Below are 17,746 nucleotides of genomic sequence, written 5' to 3'. Positions count from 1 at the left end.
GAGGTAATTGAATTGTAGGGGCAATTACCCTCATGCTGTTCTTGTGATAGTGAGTGAGTTCTGATGAGATCTGATGGTTTTATAAGGGGTCCCCCATTTGCTTGGCCCTTCTCTTTCCTGCAGCCATGTAAAGAAGGACATGTTTGCTTCCCTTTCCGCCATGATTGTAAGTTTCCTGAGGTCTCCCCAGCCCTGTGGAACTGTGAGTCAATTAAGCCTCTTTCCTTTATAAATTGCCCAGTCTTGAGTATTTCTTCACAGCATCATGAAAATGGACTAATACACTTCCCTCCTCCAAGTGTATTGTCTTGTATCACCCTTGAGTATAAGCGTCCCACTTTAGAGACCACTGCTCCAAAAAAGTCTTCCTGGTCTTGACACTCTAATTAGCTTCTGCTGTTGTCTGCTGTCTAGCAATTCTCTAGAACAGTGGGTTAGACAGAGTTCTTTCTACAGAGTAAGTAGAACTCTTCAGTAATGAGAAAGCATTACTAAGTATAGTTTTTTTCGAAATTTTAAAACAATAGCAACCTAATCATCACCATGTATAAATGTATATTACTGACAATGCATCATATATTGTTGCTAGTTAGGAATCACTGGTACACAACTGAACTATTTGTATAATTGAGAACCAATATTTTCAAGTCCATGCAGCACTATAAAACTTAGTTGGTGTAGTTACTAGACATCACCCAAGAATGAGGTCATTTTTCTTTGCTTTCTACTTTTTGTCTTGCTCTTAGTCATTGATTCATCCATTCATTCAACAAGATTGTAAAGAGCACCTTCAATAATAATAAATAAAAGCTAATATGTATTGATTTGGTGCTTTGTGCCAGTCCATTTTCTAAGCATTTCAAATGCATTAACTCCTTTAACTCTCACGGTAATCCTAGGGGAGATTTTTAGTGATTCCATATACAATCCCTATTTGCCACAGACATTTTCAAATACCCTTAAGTTTGCTGGCTCACAAGGCCCCAGTAACAGTGAAGCTAATATATCAACCTGCATATGCTGCAAAGCCCTTTCTTGCTCTAGAAAACACACTTGAAACTGGCAGCCTTGTGGGTATGTTGGCAAATGGGGCTAAGCAGCATGCCCAAATGTAGTTGTTGGTGAGGCACATGGTCATATAGCTAGAAAGTAGCTTCAATAAACTAAGGACCATGCTGAGCCACAGCAATAGACAGAGAAAGACATAACCTGCTCTAAAGGAGCTCCCAGATATGTGGACTAGACAAAGAGATTATTGCTTAGCAATAAGCTGTCTATTATAGATGTTAATATAGAGTCTCTGGGAAATACATTGGAAATCAGCCTTTTTAGATTCTGGAGGCAACAACTACCACATTTGGGCATGCACAGTCTTGAAATAGCTCCTCTAAGATATTTATTAATTACAAAGAGAAAAATAGTAGCCACACAGAGGAAAAATGCTACAGACACACAACCAAGTGATCAAGGTGACCATCACTAGTTATAAGATATATTGACCTCATATGTGCCCTGATAAGATACACAAAAAAGAGAACAACAACTCTATGGTATTCCATACTGCCAAATGCATAATCTCAATAAAATCATGAGAAATATCACACAAACCCATATTGAGGGACATTCTACAACATGTGCTCTTCAGTAGTGACTTTTCTACTTTCCAGTATTCTTCAAAAGTGTCAAGGTCATAAATAACAAAGAAAGACAGGAACTCTCTCAGATTGGAGGAAATGAAAGAATCTTGAAAGGTTAATCCAATATGGGATTCTGGATTGGATCCTGGAACAGGAAAAGGACTTTAGTGGAAAAGTTGGTAAAATTCAAATAAAATCTATAAGTTAATAGAGTTGTGTCACTGTTAATTTCCTAGTTTTAATCATTGTACTATGGTTATATCAGATGTTAACATTAGGGAGAGCTGAGTGAAGGGTGTATGGGCGCTCTCCGGGCTATTTTTACAACTTCTTTGTAAGTCTGATATTACTTTAAAATAAAATTCTAAAAAAATTTACAGAAATAAACAGTACCAGAGAATAGACTAGGTTCTAGTCCTATCTCCTAATAACTAGCTATGTGACTGTGGACAATTCCTTGTTTTCTGGAAACAGTGAAATCAATGAACTGGATTGCCAAGGTGCTTTTCAGAGCTAATTTTCCATGACTTGATAATTCATTCATACATTTAAGTATCTATTCTTTCATCAAATATAGCATTGTGCTTAGCATGAAACAGGTACTCTCTAAACATGAAATACAGAAATGAATAAAGCATTATTGTCACCTTAAGTTCACAGTTACAAGGAAAATACAGGTAAGGAAGCATTTAAAATATAGCAATATAAGAGCTGCAGTAGAGACATATTCAAAATTCTGGTGGCCCGGAAAAGATGGGTTCATCTCCATGTAAAGACCGAAGGAAGGTTTTGAAGATTAGGTGATACTTGAGCTAGGACCTCAAAGATGGGTTATGGTTGTTTTTCTGTAAGACTGGTTTATTTCTACTCCCTCCCCATTTTCACCCCAACAGCCCCAGTATAATCCTGGTTTGCTTTACAAAAAAAAAAGAGTCAAAGGCAAGGAACAGCACTTATAAATTTGGAACATTCAAGAAGTGAAATACAGCTGGAGCAAGAAATGACTGATATGGGGTGAGTGTTGAAGGATGATGTGCTGGAGACGTGGCAGGGATCACACATAGATTCCCCCAAATGCCAAACTGAGATGTGTGGGCAGCATTCTGAGAACCTAGTAATTTACTAAAATTTTTTGAACGTTTTTATTGAAGTGTAGCATATGTAGAGAAAAGGGCACAAATTATAAGTATGCAGATCAATGAATTTTGACAACATGAGAACATTTGTATAACCAGTATCCAGATCCAAGAACTAGAGCATTACCAGCATTTCAAAAGCAGCCCTGCACCTTGTGCCCTGTCCTTTCGATACTTCATTTCCCCAATAGTAACTGCAAACCTAACTCCTAGCACCTATTTTTTGCCTGCTTTTGAAATTTATACCAATGAAATAATATATTGTATTCTTTTGTGTGACTTATTTAACCTAATATTATGGATATGAGAGTCATCCTTATTGTTGCATATAGTTGTGTATAATTCATTCATTCCTGTTGCTGTATAATATTTATTGTGTAAATTTAATAGAATTTGTTTATCCATTTTACCACTAATGGGAATTCTATAGCTTCCAGGTTTGGGCTATAATGAATAGTGCTGCTATGAACATTCTTATACATGTTTTGGTGAACATGTGTACAAATTCCTGTTGGCTCCATGCCTAGCAGTGGACTTTCTGGGTCATTAGCATGCATATATTAAACTTTAATAAATACTGCAAAAGAGTTTTCCAAAGAACTTCTCACAAATTATACCCCTGCTGGCAGCATATGAGAGTTTCAATTGCTCTACATCCTTGCCAATTCTTGATATTACCTATTGGAAGTTTGAATTTGCACTTGCTTGATGACACTGAGCACATATGAATGGTTTTCAAAAAGTTCGTGGAAAATGTGTATTATGAAAAAACTATGCATGAATTTCAAAAGGTTTTTGTACCAAAATAAACTCATACTAACTTGTTAAAACATGTCTGAACAGGATCTAGTTTGAGGCACTAAGAAAGATAAGACATTACTTTGAAAAGAGCCCCTATCAGAGCAACATGAATTCTGATAAAACTGAAGCAAGAACCAACATCAAATTTATGATGAAGTTTGACTGGAAGAGTGATGGAATCATTGACGCTTTACAAAAAGTTTATGGGGGCAATGCTGCAAAAAAATCAGCAGTTTACCATGGATAACTCATTTTAATAAGGAACAAGATGATGTTGAAGATGAAGTCTGCAGTGGCAGCTCATCCACATCAATTTGCTAGTAAAAAATTTATCTTGTTCGTGCCCTAATTGAAGGGGAATAAGGGATCGAGGATTAATAGCACAAATGAAAGCCAATACCATAGATATCTCCATTGGTCCAGCTTACACAATTCTGACTAAAAAATTAAAGTTGAGGAAATTTTCCACTTGACAGGTGCCAAAACTGTTGTGCCCATATTAGCTGTAAATAAGAGCAGAATTTCAATGGATTTTTTTTTTTTTTTTTTTTTGAGACAGGGTCTCACTCTATCACTCTGGTTGGAGTGCAGTGGTGAGATTACAGCTTACCGCAGCCTCAGCCTCCTGGGCTCAGGTGATCCTTGCACCTCAGCCTCCTGAGTAGCTGGGACTACAGGTACATGCTGCTGTGCCCAGCTAAATTTTTTTGTGTCTTTTTTTTTTTTTTTTTTTGTAGAGCTTCCCCAGGCTGGTCCCAAACTCCTGGCTTCAAGCACTCCTCCTACCTTGGCCTCCCAAGGTGCTGGGATTACAGGCATGAGCCAGCACACCCAGCCTCAATGGAAATTTTAAATAAGTGGGATCAAGATCCTGAAGCATTTCTTTGAACAACTGTAACAGGAAATGAAACATGGCTTTACCAGTATGATCCTGAAGACAAAGCACAATCAAAGCAGTGGCAACTAAGAGGTGGAAGTGGTCCTATTAAAGCAAAAGCAGACCAGTCAAAAGCAAAGGTCATGACAATAGTTTGGGGGATGCTCAAAGTATTATGCTTGTTGACTTTCTGGAGGGCCAAAGAATTATGACATCTACTTATTATGAGGATGTTTTGAGAAAGCTGGCCAAAGCTGTAGCAGAAAAATGCCCAGGAAAGTTTTCACCAAAGACTCCTTTTGCACCATGGCAATGCTACTCATTCCTCTCATCAAACAAGGGCAATTTTTGTGAGAGTTTCGATGGGAAATCAGTATTGTAAGGTGTATGCCTAATACACCTTACAGTACTTATTTGGCTCCTTCTGACTTCTTTTTGTTATCTCATCTTAAAATATCTTTAAAGGGCACCCACATTTCTTCAGTTAATAATCTACAAAAGACTATTGACATGATTAAATTCCCAGGACCCTCAGTTCTTTATGGATAGAATAAGGGACTGGTATTATCATTTACAAAAGTGTCTTGAACTTGATGGAAGTTATGTTGAGAAATAAACTGTATATATTTTTATTTTTATCTTTTAATTCCATTTTCACAAACTTTTAAAAGTCCCCTTGTATTCATATATTCACACACTGGCCATTTGGATATCCTTTCTTTTCAAACTTCCTCTTCAAGTGTTTTGCCCATTTTTCTATCAGGTTGTCTGTCTTTAAAGGGTTTTCAGACAAGGAGTGGTTTGATTATCTTAGTCAACTAAAGCTGCCATAACAAAACACCATGAACTGGGTGGCTTAAACAACAAGAATTTATTTCTCATGGTTCTAGGGATGCAGAAGTACATGATCAAAATGACAGTTGATTTGGTCCCCTGGTAAGTACTCTCTGGATTGCAGATAGCCATCTTCTCAGTGTCCTCACTGAGACAGAAAGAGGTCTGGTCTCTTTTCCTGCTCTTATAAGGGCACTAATCCCATCATGGGGCCCTCAGCCTCATAACATCATTTGAACATAATTATCTCCCAAAGGTCCCACCTCTAAATACCATGACATTGGGGGTTAGGGCTTTAATATATGAATTTTGAAGGGACACAAACATTGAGTCCATAACAGATATGGCTTGTATTACAGGAGAGCCTTTTTTTTGTTATTTTCTTGGTTATGGTTTTCCTTATAAGGGATTCCAGATTTCATAAAGAATCTTGGGCTTTATTGGCCGACATTGGCTGCATTCCTATTATTTTCTTTTCTTTGTTTGATACAATGTCTCACTCTATTGCACAGGCTGGAATGCAGTGGCATGAACAACTGCAGCCTCAACCTCCTGGGTTTAAGTGATTCTCCCACCTCAGCCTCCTGAGTAGCTGGGACTATAGGCTTGTGCCACCAAGCCCGGATAATTTTCTAATTTTTTTGTAGAGACTGGGGTCTCACTTCGCTACCAAGGCTGGTCTTGAACTCCTGGGCTCAAGCGATCCTCCCGCCTTGGCCTCCCAAAGTGCTGGGATTACAGGCATGAGCTGCTGCACTTGGCCATTCCTATTATTTTCAAACGTTTATATAAAATGTGGAGTTACAGATCTATTATATTAATTTTTGTAATACTTAAGAATTAAAGAGTGGGAGACAAATTCTTGAGTACGTTGCACTGTTAAATATATTAATATTCATAAAACTATGCAAAATAATTATTAGTCTCCTCATTTTATAGTTAGAAATTTAGGCATAGAGCGACTAAGTAAACTTGAACAAGGCCACTGATAGAAAATTCTAGATCCAAGCCCTAAGCCATTAGATGAATTCATTTTGTGAACTTCAGTTCAGTCCAAGGATTAAAACTTATCTTGAGGCAGAAACCACTTTGGCTCATCATATGTAGATAATACTTTTAAGAATGGGTTTATTCTTTAGTCTATATCACTGGTTTCTTAAAATGTTTGGTTTATGGTGCCTTTAGAGGCTTTGGTGTGTGTGATGTTAATGACTTTCACAGACAGAGACTAGTTTTCCATCTAGCTTAGTGGTGAAGTTTTTATTTGATGGAATGCCAGAACAAAAAGCAATAAACCAGATTTCTGGTTTTAGCTCCAACATATAAAGATTCTCTAAGTCATTACTCCCATCCTTACAATAGTAAAAAAGCTGAGCAAACTGAAAATTAATGAATTGTCTCGAACCAATCAGAGAATTAAGGCCGCAAGCCCACCTGCCACACAGAGAGACAAATGAACCTAGAGAGTTACTGCCAATATCACTGTCTTAGTCAGTTCAGACTACTACAGCAAAGTACCATAGACTGGGTGGCCTATAAACAACAGAAATTTGTTTCTCAAGGTTCTCTTATAAGGGATACATATGTACATTTACTCATTCCAGAGAGAATGGAAGTCTGAGATCAGGGTGCTAGCATGGTTGGGTTCTGGTGAGAACCCTCTTCTGGGTTGCAGATTGTTGTCTTCCTGTACCCCCACATGGTGGAAAGAGGGTGAGAGAGCTCTCTGGGATCCCTTTCATAAGCACACTAATTCCATTCATAAGGGCTCCACCCTCATGATCTTATCATCTCACAAACACCCCATCTCCTAATCCCATCACATTGTGGATTATTATTTCAACATATAAATTTGGGAGGGACACAGATATTTAGCACATTGCACCAACTATATCAATAATCATTTAAAATATGAATGGTCTAAATATATCAATTAAAATAAAGAGGTTGGGATACAAAAGACCCAACTGTTTATTGTTTCCAAAAAATCTGCTATAACATAATGAATAAAACAGGTTACAAGTAAAGGGATGAAGAAAAATATGTTATATTAACATTAATAAAATGAAAGCTGGAGGAGGTATATTAATCTCAGGCAAAGCAGTTTCAGAACAAGGAAAATTATCATGGATAAAGAGAAGCATTATTTCATGATAAAGGGGCAAATTCCCAAGAAGACATAATAATCTTTATTGTGTATGCACCTAACAGCTAAGTGCCAAAATAGGTGAAGCAAAAACTGATAGAACTAAAAGGAAAAATGAAAAAGTTCACTGTTATAGTTGGAAATTTCAACACTTCAATTTCAGTAATTGATACATTAAGAAAGTAAAAATCAGCAAGGATAGATCAATAAGGATAGTGCTGAATAGCACTATCAATCAATTTGATTGATTTGGCATTTATAGAACATTCAATCCAAGTGCAGTGATTGAAGTGAACATTCATTCTCAAGCTTGCATGGACTACTTGCCTAGATAAGGCATATTCTGGACCACATAACATACTTTATCAAATTTAAAATGGTATAATACAACGTTTATCTCCAAGCACAATGGAATTAAACTAAAAATCAATAACAGGATAGCTGGTAACCTCAAAATATTTGGAAATAAAACCACACACTTCTAAATAACACATAAATCAAAGAAGAAGTCTCATGAGAAATTAAAAATATTTTAATTAAATGAAAACTTAAAAATACTTATCAAAATACATGAAATGTGGTGAAGGTAGTGCTTAGTGGGACATATATACCATTAAATGCATATATTAGAAAGAAACTGTAAACTCAGCAACACAACATTTCATACTAGAAAATTAGAGATAGAAGAGAAATGTATGCCTCAATCAATCTTGCAGAAGAAAAAAATAACAAAAATTAGAGCAGAAACCAATGAAACTAAAATCAAGAAAACAATAGAAAAATATCAACAAACCTAAAAGATGTTTCTTAGAAAAATCAATAGAACTTATAAACCTCTATACAGGCTAACCAATAATAAAAGAAAAAAAACAGTAATTACCAATATCAGTAATGCATTTAGGTCATCACTACTGAGCCTGTGGATACTAAAAGGAAAATAAAAGGAATACTATGAACAACTCTGAACAACTCTGCACCCACAAGCTTGATAATTCACGTGAAATAAACCAATTCTTAGACAAAAACTACTAAAGCTCACACAAGAAGAAACAACTTGAATAGCCCTACTGAAGAAATTGAATCAATAATGAATAATCTCCACCCAAAAGAAAAAGCCAGGCCCAGATAGTTTCACTGGTAAATTCCTCTAAACACTTAAGAAGAAATGATATCAATTCTCCATAATGTCCTCCAGAAAATAAAAACAAAGTATACACTTCCAAAATCGTTCTATGAAACCAATATTACCCTAATAAAAAAACCTAATTCCAAAGGACATTATGAGAAAAAAAAACTAAAGGCCAATATCTCCTATGAATATAGATTAAACATTATCAGTAAAATATTAGCAAAAAAACCACCCAAAAATGTATAAAAAGAATTATACAGCATGACCAAGTAGGATTTACTTCACGTATGGAAGACTTGTTAAACATTTGAAATTAAATGAATGCATTTTACCATATCAATGAGCTACAGAAGAAAATTCACATGATTCTGTCAATTGATGCAAATAAATTATTTTACAAAATCCAAATATCACTCAGCAAACTAGGAATAGAGGCAATTTTTTTTTCAACTTGGTTAAAAGAATACCTATAAAAACCTACAGCTAACATCAAATGTAATAATAAGAAGGTGGACACTTCATGCAAGATTCAGAACAAAGTGGGAATGTGATCTTTCACCACTCCTATTTTACATCACACTGGAAATTCTGACTTGTGTGGTAAGACAAAAATGAAAGAGAGAATAAGAAAAAGAGGAGGAGGGGGAGAGGGAAGAAAGAAAGGAAGGAAGGAAGGAAGAAAAAGAAAAAAGGTATATAGATTTAGAAGGAAGCAATAACACTGTCTTTGTTCACAGATGACTGGATTGTGCAGATTATTCTAAAGAATTAACATTCTGCAATTAATAAGAGGGTATAGCATGGTCCTGAAATACAAGCTTAATATCCAAAAGTCAATTACTTTCTTATATATCAGCAAAGAACAATTGGAATTTGAAATTAAAATAATAACAATTAAAATAGCACCAAAAATTGAAATAGGTACAAATTTAACATAATAGATACAGGATCTATATGTGGAAAATTATAAAACTCTGATAAAAGAAAAGATCTAAATAAATGGAAAGATATTTTAATTTTTATTGATTAGAAAACTCAATATTATTAACATATAAATTCTTCCCAACTTGATCCACAGATGCAATGCAATATCAATAAATTCCTAGCAAATTATTTTGAAATATCTATAAACTGATTGTAAAGTTTATATAAAAAGCAAAAGATCTAGAACATCCAACATGATAATGAAGAAAAAGAACAAGTTGCAACACTCTCGCTACCTGATTTCAAGTCTTAATATAAAACTACAATAATCAAGAAAGCATAGTGTAAGTGAAAGAATAGACACACTGATCAATGGAACAGAATAGATAGCCCATATACAGACCAATATTAATATAGTCAGTTGATTTTTGACAAAGAAGCAAAGGCAATTTAATGAAGAAAGAATATTGTTTTAAACAAATGGTGCCAGAACAATTGGATGTCCCCACCACGGAGGGAGAAACCTACTCATAGACCTTACACCTTTCAGAAAAATGAACTCAATATGGATTATAGACCTAAATGAAAGTGGCAAAACTATAAAACTCCTAGAAGAAAACATAGGAAGAAATGTAAGTGACCTTAGGATGATGATGAATTTTTAGATACAATACCAAAAGCATGATCCATGAAAAAAAAAAAGAAATTGATGTTGGACTTTGTTAAAATGAAAAATTTTTGCTCTGTGAAAGACTATGTTAGAGAATGAAAAGGCAAGCCATGGTCTGAGAGAAAATATTTTCAAAAAAATTATCTGATAAACGACTTGTACCCAAAATTTATAAATAACACCTAAAACATCCACCTAATTAAAAAAAATAGATCTGAACAGACATCTCATCAAAGAAGACATGCAAATGGCAAATAAATATACAAGAAGATGTTCAACATTATTTGTCATCAGGAAATTACAAATTAAAACAACAGTGAGATAACACTACACACCTACTGAAATGGTAAAATCTAAAAAACTGACAATTCCAATTCGGACTAGGATGTGGGACACAGGAACTCTCATTCACTGCTGGCAGGAATGCAAATGGTACAGCCACTTTGAAAATAGTTTGACAGTTTCTTTCAAAACTAAACATATTTTACCATACAATGGAACAATCATGCTCCTAAAAATTTCCCCAATTAATTTGAAAACCTATGTCTATGCAAAAACTTGTATGGGCCACGTGCGGTTGCTTACATCTGTAATCCCAGCACTTTGGGAGGCCAAGGCAGGCAGATCGTTTGAACCCAGGAGACCATCCTGGGCAGCATGGCAAAATCCAATCTCTACAAAAAATACAAAAAAAATTAGCTGGGGATGGTGGCACACACCTGTAGTCTCAGCTACTTTGGAGGCTGAGGCAGGAGGATCACCTGACCCCAGGAGGTTGAGGCTGTGGTGAGCTGTGACTGCACCATGGCACTCCAGCCTTGGCAATAGAGTTGGACCCTGTGACAAAACAAAAACAAAAACAAAAAACTTGCACAATATTATTTATGTCAGTTTTATTCATAATTACCAAAAACTCAAAGCAACTAAGAAATTCTTCAGTCGCAGAATGGATAAACAAACTGGGGGACATCTATACAATGGAATATCATTTAGGGATAGAAAGAAATGAAACTGGGCAGGGTGGTGCATGCTGTAGTCCAAGATACTTGGGAGGCTAAGGCAAGAGAATTGCTTGAGGCCAGGAGCTGGAAGCTGCAGTGAGCTATGATCATGGCCCTGCACTCCAGCCTGGGTGACAGATCGAGACCCCATCTCAAAAAACAAAGCACAACAAAAATTTTAAAAAAGAAATGAGCTATGAAGCCATAAAAAAGACATGGATGAATTTTAAACACATATTGTTAGGTGAAACAAGCCAGTATGAAAAGACTAATTACTGTAGTATTCTAATTATATGACATCCTAGGAATAGCAAACCTATAGTGACAATAAAAACATCAGTGGTATCCAGGGTTTGTGGGAAGGAATGTAAGGTTCAAAAGACAATGCACAAGATTTTTGTGTTTGTGTTTTAGGATGGTGAAAATATTCTCTACAATATTGTAATTGTAATAACATGGCACTGTGCAGTATGTCTAAACACAATGTATACAAACTAACTATATACTTAATGTATACAAACTAAACAATCATATAGGAATTAGGAGCATGCCGGGATGGAATGAAGAATGTGACAAAATCAGCTAAGTGTATTACAAATATAGGCTGGACTGAGCTGGTTGCCTCCTGTTATTGTGGGGGTGACTCACTTCATCCCAACTTCTTGATACTTTCACTTCTGGAGGTCATATTTCTCTAAGATCTTCCAGAAAAAAGTCTTAAAGCTGCCTTAGCCTTTTTTTTACAGTCCAGCTCTTAATTTTTTCCCTCCTATTCCCCAATAATAACATAATCGTGAACCCAGCCTATCCCCAAAGCCTGCCTTGTTCTGAAGCATCCAACTGTAAAGAATCTTCACCTATGCCGGTGACTTGTGGGCCTGAAGAAAACTATCCATCCCTGCAAATGTCTTCTGCTGAGATGCCTCACACAGAGACTGTCTCTCCTCTTCCTTCCTCCATGGATCTGCTTATTCAGGACAGCCCTGATTCTTCTACCAGTCCTAAAGGCAAAAATCCCACTTCTGCAGAGAAGAGCACCACAAAAAAGGAAGATAAGGTCCGGGTCAAGAAACAGAAGACCAGAACTGTGTTCTGTTCCACTCAGCTGCATGTACTCAATGATAGATTTCAGAGACAGAAATACCTCAGCCTCCAGCAGATGCAAGAACTTTCCAACATCCTGAACCTTAGCTACAAACAGGTTAAGACCTGGTTCCAGAACCAGAGAATGAAATCTAAGAGGTGACAGAAAAACAACTGGCCAAAGAATAGCAGTGGTGTGACTCAGAAGGCCTCAGCATCTACCTACCCCAGCCTCTACTCTTCCTACCACAAGGGATGCCTGGTGAACACGACTGGAAACCTTCCAATGTGGAGCAACCAGACCTGGAGCAATTCAACCTGAAGCAACCAGACCCGGAACATCCATTCCTGGAGCAACCACTCCTGGTGCACCCAGTCCTGGAACAATCAGGCCTGGAACAGTCCCTTCTATAACTGTGGAGAGGAATCTCTGCAGTCCTGCATGCAGTTCCAGCCAAATTCTCCTGCCAGTGACTTGGAGGTCACTGCCAGTGACACTCTACAAAATATTTGACCAGTTCTCCTCTAAACTGTGAAGAGTATCAAAAACACAGAAAGTCTGAAAAAACATAGTAGCCAATAGAAGCCTACGGAGATGTGATGATTAAATATAATGTGGTGTCCCAAATAGTAAAGTAAAACAGAAAAAAACCACATCAGGTAATAACTAAGGAAATCTGAATCAAGTAAGGACTTCAGTTAATAATAATGTATCAATATTTATTCATTAATTGTGACAAATGTACCATAGTAATGGAAGATGTTAATAACAGAAGAAATTGTGTGCAGGGTTTATGAGAACTCTGTATACAATCTTTATTTTTTTTTTAAATCTAAAACTGTTCTAAAAATGCCGTTTATTTAAAAACAAAAAGCAATGAGTCAGGGTTTTGGATGGAGCTCCATTAAATCCAAGAAACATAACCAGAAGTGTTGCAAAAGCATTGAATAAATTCCACCTACCCACAGAGCATCAGTGTTTGTATTTGTTTTTGGCAAAGACATTTTGTAAATGTGTCAGCATACTAAAAAAAAAAAAATGAAGTTTCACAAAGGCTTACAAAATAAGATATTTTCTTGCGTGATATCATTAGAAGCTTCCTGGACAGAACACAGGCAGTTTTAGTCAAGTTGCATAATATTGGGATGTAGCATACCTGCCAATTATCCCATAACTTACTTCTTAATATAGCAAGAAACATCAGTAATTATAGAGTCAATGATAGTATTTGATAGAGACACTATTTCTGAATTCTGCTTCTACTCAACAGTACCTATCAATGTAACCAGTCCCAGAGCACAGGGCTTCAAAATCTTCCTAAATTGAGTGTGGCATCTTTCTCCTGAAAAGACATGTCTATTAACCAACTCAACATCTTCTCCTCAATGTATTGAATATCTTTCATTCGCCCTTCAAATATATTCTATACCCCTCTTTACTCTGCTCTGTGCCATGGAAGGCTGAACTCTGGGTTACATTAAAGGGCTTGTTTTCTGACTTCCTGTTGGGTTTAGACAATGGGGAACACTAATAGAAGAACAAACAGGAAGGAGGAGATGAGGTTGGAGTATTTATTCCTGATTCCATCCCAGCAGCATTGCTGAGTACTGTCTGCATTCCTCAGAAGGGTTTCAGCCCGTTCCTCAGCCCTTTGTACAGTACCACATGGCACTAGTCTGTTTCCTTATCCTGTCAGGCCTAGGGTTGTAAAAGGTTCAACATATTTTAGCCTGGGGCTATTGCACTATCTCTTATGCTTTTCCTGTCTTTGTATATTTATAAATAGTTCCATTATTATGCCTCTCCTCAAATTAACCTAATTTGACTGTACCATCTGTTTCCCTTTGGAACCCTAATTGATATACCTCGAACTTAAAATGTCCCCATCTACATCCCCAACCCCAGATCTGCTTCTCCAGCAGTAGTCTTTCCCCATAGTAATTAAACGATAACTCCAAATAGCTTGGCTCGATTCCTATCTTTCAAACCTTACTTAAAATTAACATCCTATATGTCTATCTTAAAAAAGTTTCCAGAGTCTGACCACTTCTTAATGTTACCACCACTATTTAACACTACCCTGGTTCAAGCCACTAGGTTATGTAGATTGTTATAGGTTCCTCCTAACTGGTTTTCCTGCTTCCATCTTTGCCTTCTACAGTCTAGTATTACACTTGCAGAAGCCTGAATGACCCTCTTAAAACACAAGTCAGATCATACCACGCCCTTGTTCAAACTCTCTAAGGGCTTCTTATTTCCCTTAGGGTAAAATCAAAGTCTTGGCCATGTCCCTGCATACCACCAGATCTCAGCTCATGCCATTCTACCCTTTACTCCTTCTGCACGAGCCACAATTACCTCCTTGCTATTCCTCGAACAGACCAAGCTTGCTCCTGCCACAGGGGACTTTTAAGTTACTGTTCCTTCTGTTGCATCACTTTTCTTCCAAATATCTATATGACTTGCTCCCTCACTTCCTTCATGTCTCTGCTCAAATGCGTCTTATAGGCAAGCCTTTCCTTAATCATGCTATATAAAAGAGCTGTGCCCCCATTTCTCATCTCAATCCATCTCTTTTAGTTCATTTTATTTTTCTTCACAGCATTTATCACCAGACATGTATTTGCTTATGGTTTTTCTTCCCTAACCTGAGTATAAGGTGGTATTCTTGACTATTTTGTCCACTACTGACTCCCAGGGCCTAGAATAGCTACTGGCCCATAATAGGCATTCCACAAACATTCATCAAATGAATAAATGTATATGGTAACTGATATTGTAGTGTACTTTAAGATAAAGCTTTTGCATTGTGGTAAATCTAATTTTCAGTAAAGGTCTATAGTTTTAGACTAAACCTTCTAATGAAAAAGATCCACAGACTGCAGGGTATTTCAGAAAGGAGAGAACCAATGTGCGTTAGAAGTTTCTTTGCCTTTCTGTAACCATTGTGAAGAACGTGTGAACCAGATCTCTTTGTCCCATCATATTTAATAATGAAAGTCACAACATATAATAAAGGTTGTCATATTTTCCTTTAGAAAATTTTAAACTTTAGCTATACCCATTGTATGCAAATATAGATGCAATAATTATAATAGCAAGGTATGTTTTCCTCCATTCCTATCAAGTATTCTACTTGACTTGTTATGAAGACAGTAGAAATTATATGTTGCCTGACTGGGTAAGGTAGCATTTCTTGCACACTTCCTCTTTGGAGAGTTAGAATGTTTCAACATAATAATAATGTTTCAACCTAATTTGACATAAAATAAATGTTGCCAAGAAAAAGCTTTGCACCTAGTTCATGAACTCTCCATCTTCCCCTACCTTCTGCCCCCAACCCAATCCATTCATGTACCCTAGTCTGTGTATCTGCTCTGGATTTTCTAAATGCTACCTTAGAGTCTGACTGCAAGATTATCAGAGCTAGAGATTTGGATTGCTTTATTTAGTGCCTAATAACCATTCAGTAAAGGAATTGATTTTACTAAATGAAAGCTGGGCACTAGGCCATTGACTGAGCCTAAGTAAGTTGGAAGAAACCAAATGAAACTCATGGTCCCATCTTATCATAAACTTCCTCCAGAGCTTCCCATATTATCCTCTCTTTCAGGACTCACAGAAGAAACTGCTCTTGGATTTATATATCCCAAACAATCCAGTCATCTAGAAAAAACTTGGCTTTTTTAATCTTCTGGACTCTGTTTAGTCACCAGAAAGCAAGCAGCTATATTGTTGCAACTATGTAAGACCCTATGCCCTGCAATCCTAATATTACCTGTGGTTTTCTCCCTTTGTACCAACCCCTCAAGTGTTCATTTGTATCCTTTTGTACAGCATGTCTTTTTGAAACAACCTTAAATCCTTTGTGGGACAATCTGGAGTATAAATAAATAATTGTGGTATGTGTGGGTTTTTTTGGCGTTCATTTTGTCTGTTTCCCACTGTGCTATATCATTAGTTGTGTATGAATCTATACAGAGCTGGAGGAAGATATCAGCACATGTCCTTGGTTATATTTTTTTAAACTGACAGTTTACAGAATGTTTTCAAAAATGTGTAAGCTCAAAACCCTTCCCTTCCATGGATCACTGATGATTATGTGTCTTCAGAATATTCGAGTTGTTGACATTGTCACATAATTCGCTTTTATAGCCACATAATTCACCTTTATTTTTTGTTGTTGTTTTCTCCTTGTAACAAAGTTCAATGTTAATGACAGAAGGTAGTAAAATATTAATAATTGGTGAATCTAGGTGAAATCTATATAGATATTCATTGCATTATGCTTTTTACTCTTTTGTAGGTTTGACAATTTTTATTCTAAGAAGTAAAATATAAATAAATAAAAATGTAATGCTGGCAAAGAATCCTCTCATCCCACTCCAACTTAAAATATGCTAGGCTGAATAGAATTAAAAGAATCATCAATGTTGTATGTATCTTGAAGCAATTCTTCTATTATGCTAATAAGCTGGACATCTGTGCTTCTCTCCTTAGAGATAAGAGATGATTTGTGCTAAACAAAATCAAAAGTGTCTTGAACATTATTCCAAATTAAATACTGTTATTTTGTGCCATTGAGTTATGTGAGTGGGTCAGAACTCTGTTAAATCTATTATGTCTGGTATTTACTTTGCAGGTATTCTCTAGTAAATATTCTCTGGAATTGGCTCCCTCATTTTCTTAGAGCTATGGTTCTTCGGGATTCAGATATTTGAGAATTAATATTGTAGATATCACTTAAGTCCCTCCTCGATCATTTTTTGCCAAGACCAGCTCGGTCGGGGAGACCCTAACCCAGCAACGCTAGAGGAATTAAAGACACACACATTGAAATATAGAGGTGTGAAGTGGGAAATCAGGGGTCTCACAGCCTTCAGAGCTGAGAGCCCCGAACAGAGATTTACCCACATATTTATTAACAGCAAACCAGTCATTAGCATTGTTTCTATAGATATTAAATTAACTAAAAGTATCCCTTACGGGAAATGAAGGGATAGGCTGAATTAAAGAAATAGGTTGGGCTAGTTAACTGCAGCAGGAACATGCCCTTAAGGCATAAATCGCTCATGCTATTGTTTCTGGCTTAAGAATGCCTTTAAGCGGTTTTGCACCCTGGGCGGGCCAGGTGTTCCTTGCCCTCATTCCCGTAAACCCACAACCTTCCAGCTTGGGCATTAGGGCCATTATGAACATGTCACAGTGCTGCAGAGATTTTGTTTATGGCCAGTCTTGGGGCCAGTTTATGGCCAGATTTTGGGGGGCTTGCTCCCACCAATTTTTAACTTTATAAGTTTGCTAGTTTCTTATACCAGTCCTCATCCATATGGAAAACTTCATGCCATCTGGCTCTGATTCTGAGTTGATCCATATACTATGAAATATGATAAATATGTCACTGTCTCTGATAACATAAGCTTATTCTCTGTCACCTGCCTTACCAAAGCTGTCAAATATAACTTGAGCCTTTAAACTCAAGGGAGTTTTGCAGATCCACAAATGCT

General features: G+C 36.7%; 1 long non-coding RNA gene and 1 pseudogene across 1 annotated transcript in view; one reads left to right on the top strand and one right to left on the bottom strand.

The window, feature by feature from the left end:
- The window catches only part of LOC134736055 (uncharacterized), a 141,718-nt gene that overhangs the window by 24,520 nt on the left and 99,452 nt on the right, over nt 1–17,746 (bottom strand). The window lies entirely within an intron of this gene.
- On the top strand, nt 11,949–12,752 carry LOC129475289 (homeobox protein NANOG-like; annotated as a pseudogene).

Source organism: Symphalangus syndactylus, chromosome X, assembly GCF_028878055.3.
Source record: "Symphalangus syndactylus isolate Jambi chromosome X, NHGRI_mSymSyn1-v2.1_pri, whole genome shotgun sequence".
NCBI classification, from domain to species: domain Eukaryota; kingdom Metazoa; phylum Chordata; class Mammalia; order Primates; family Hylobatidae; genus Symphalangus; species Symphalangus syndactylus.
Note: the sequence above shows the minus strand (reverse complement) of the source record. Positions and strands in the feature narration are given on the sequence as shown.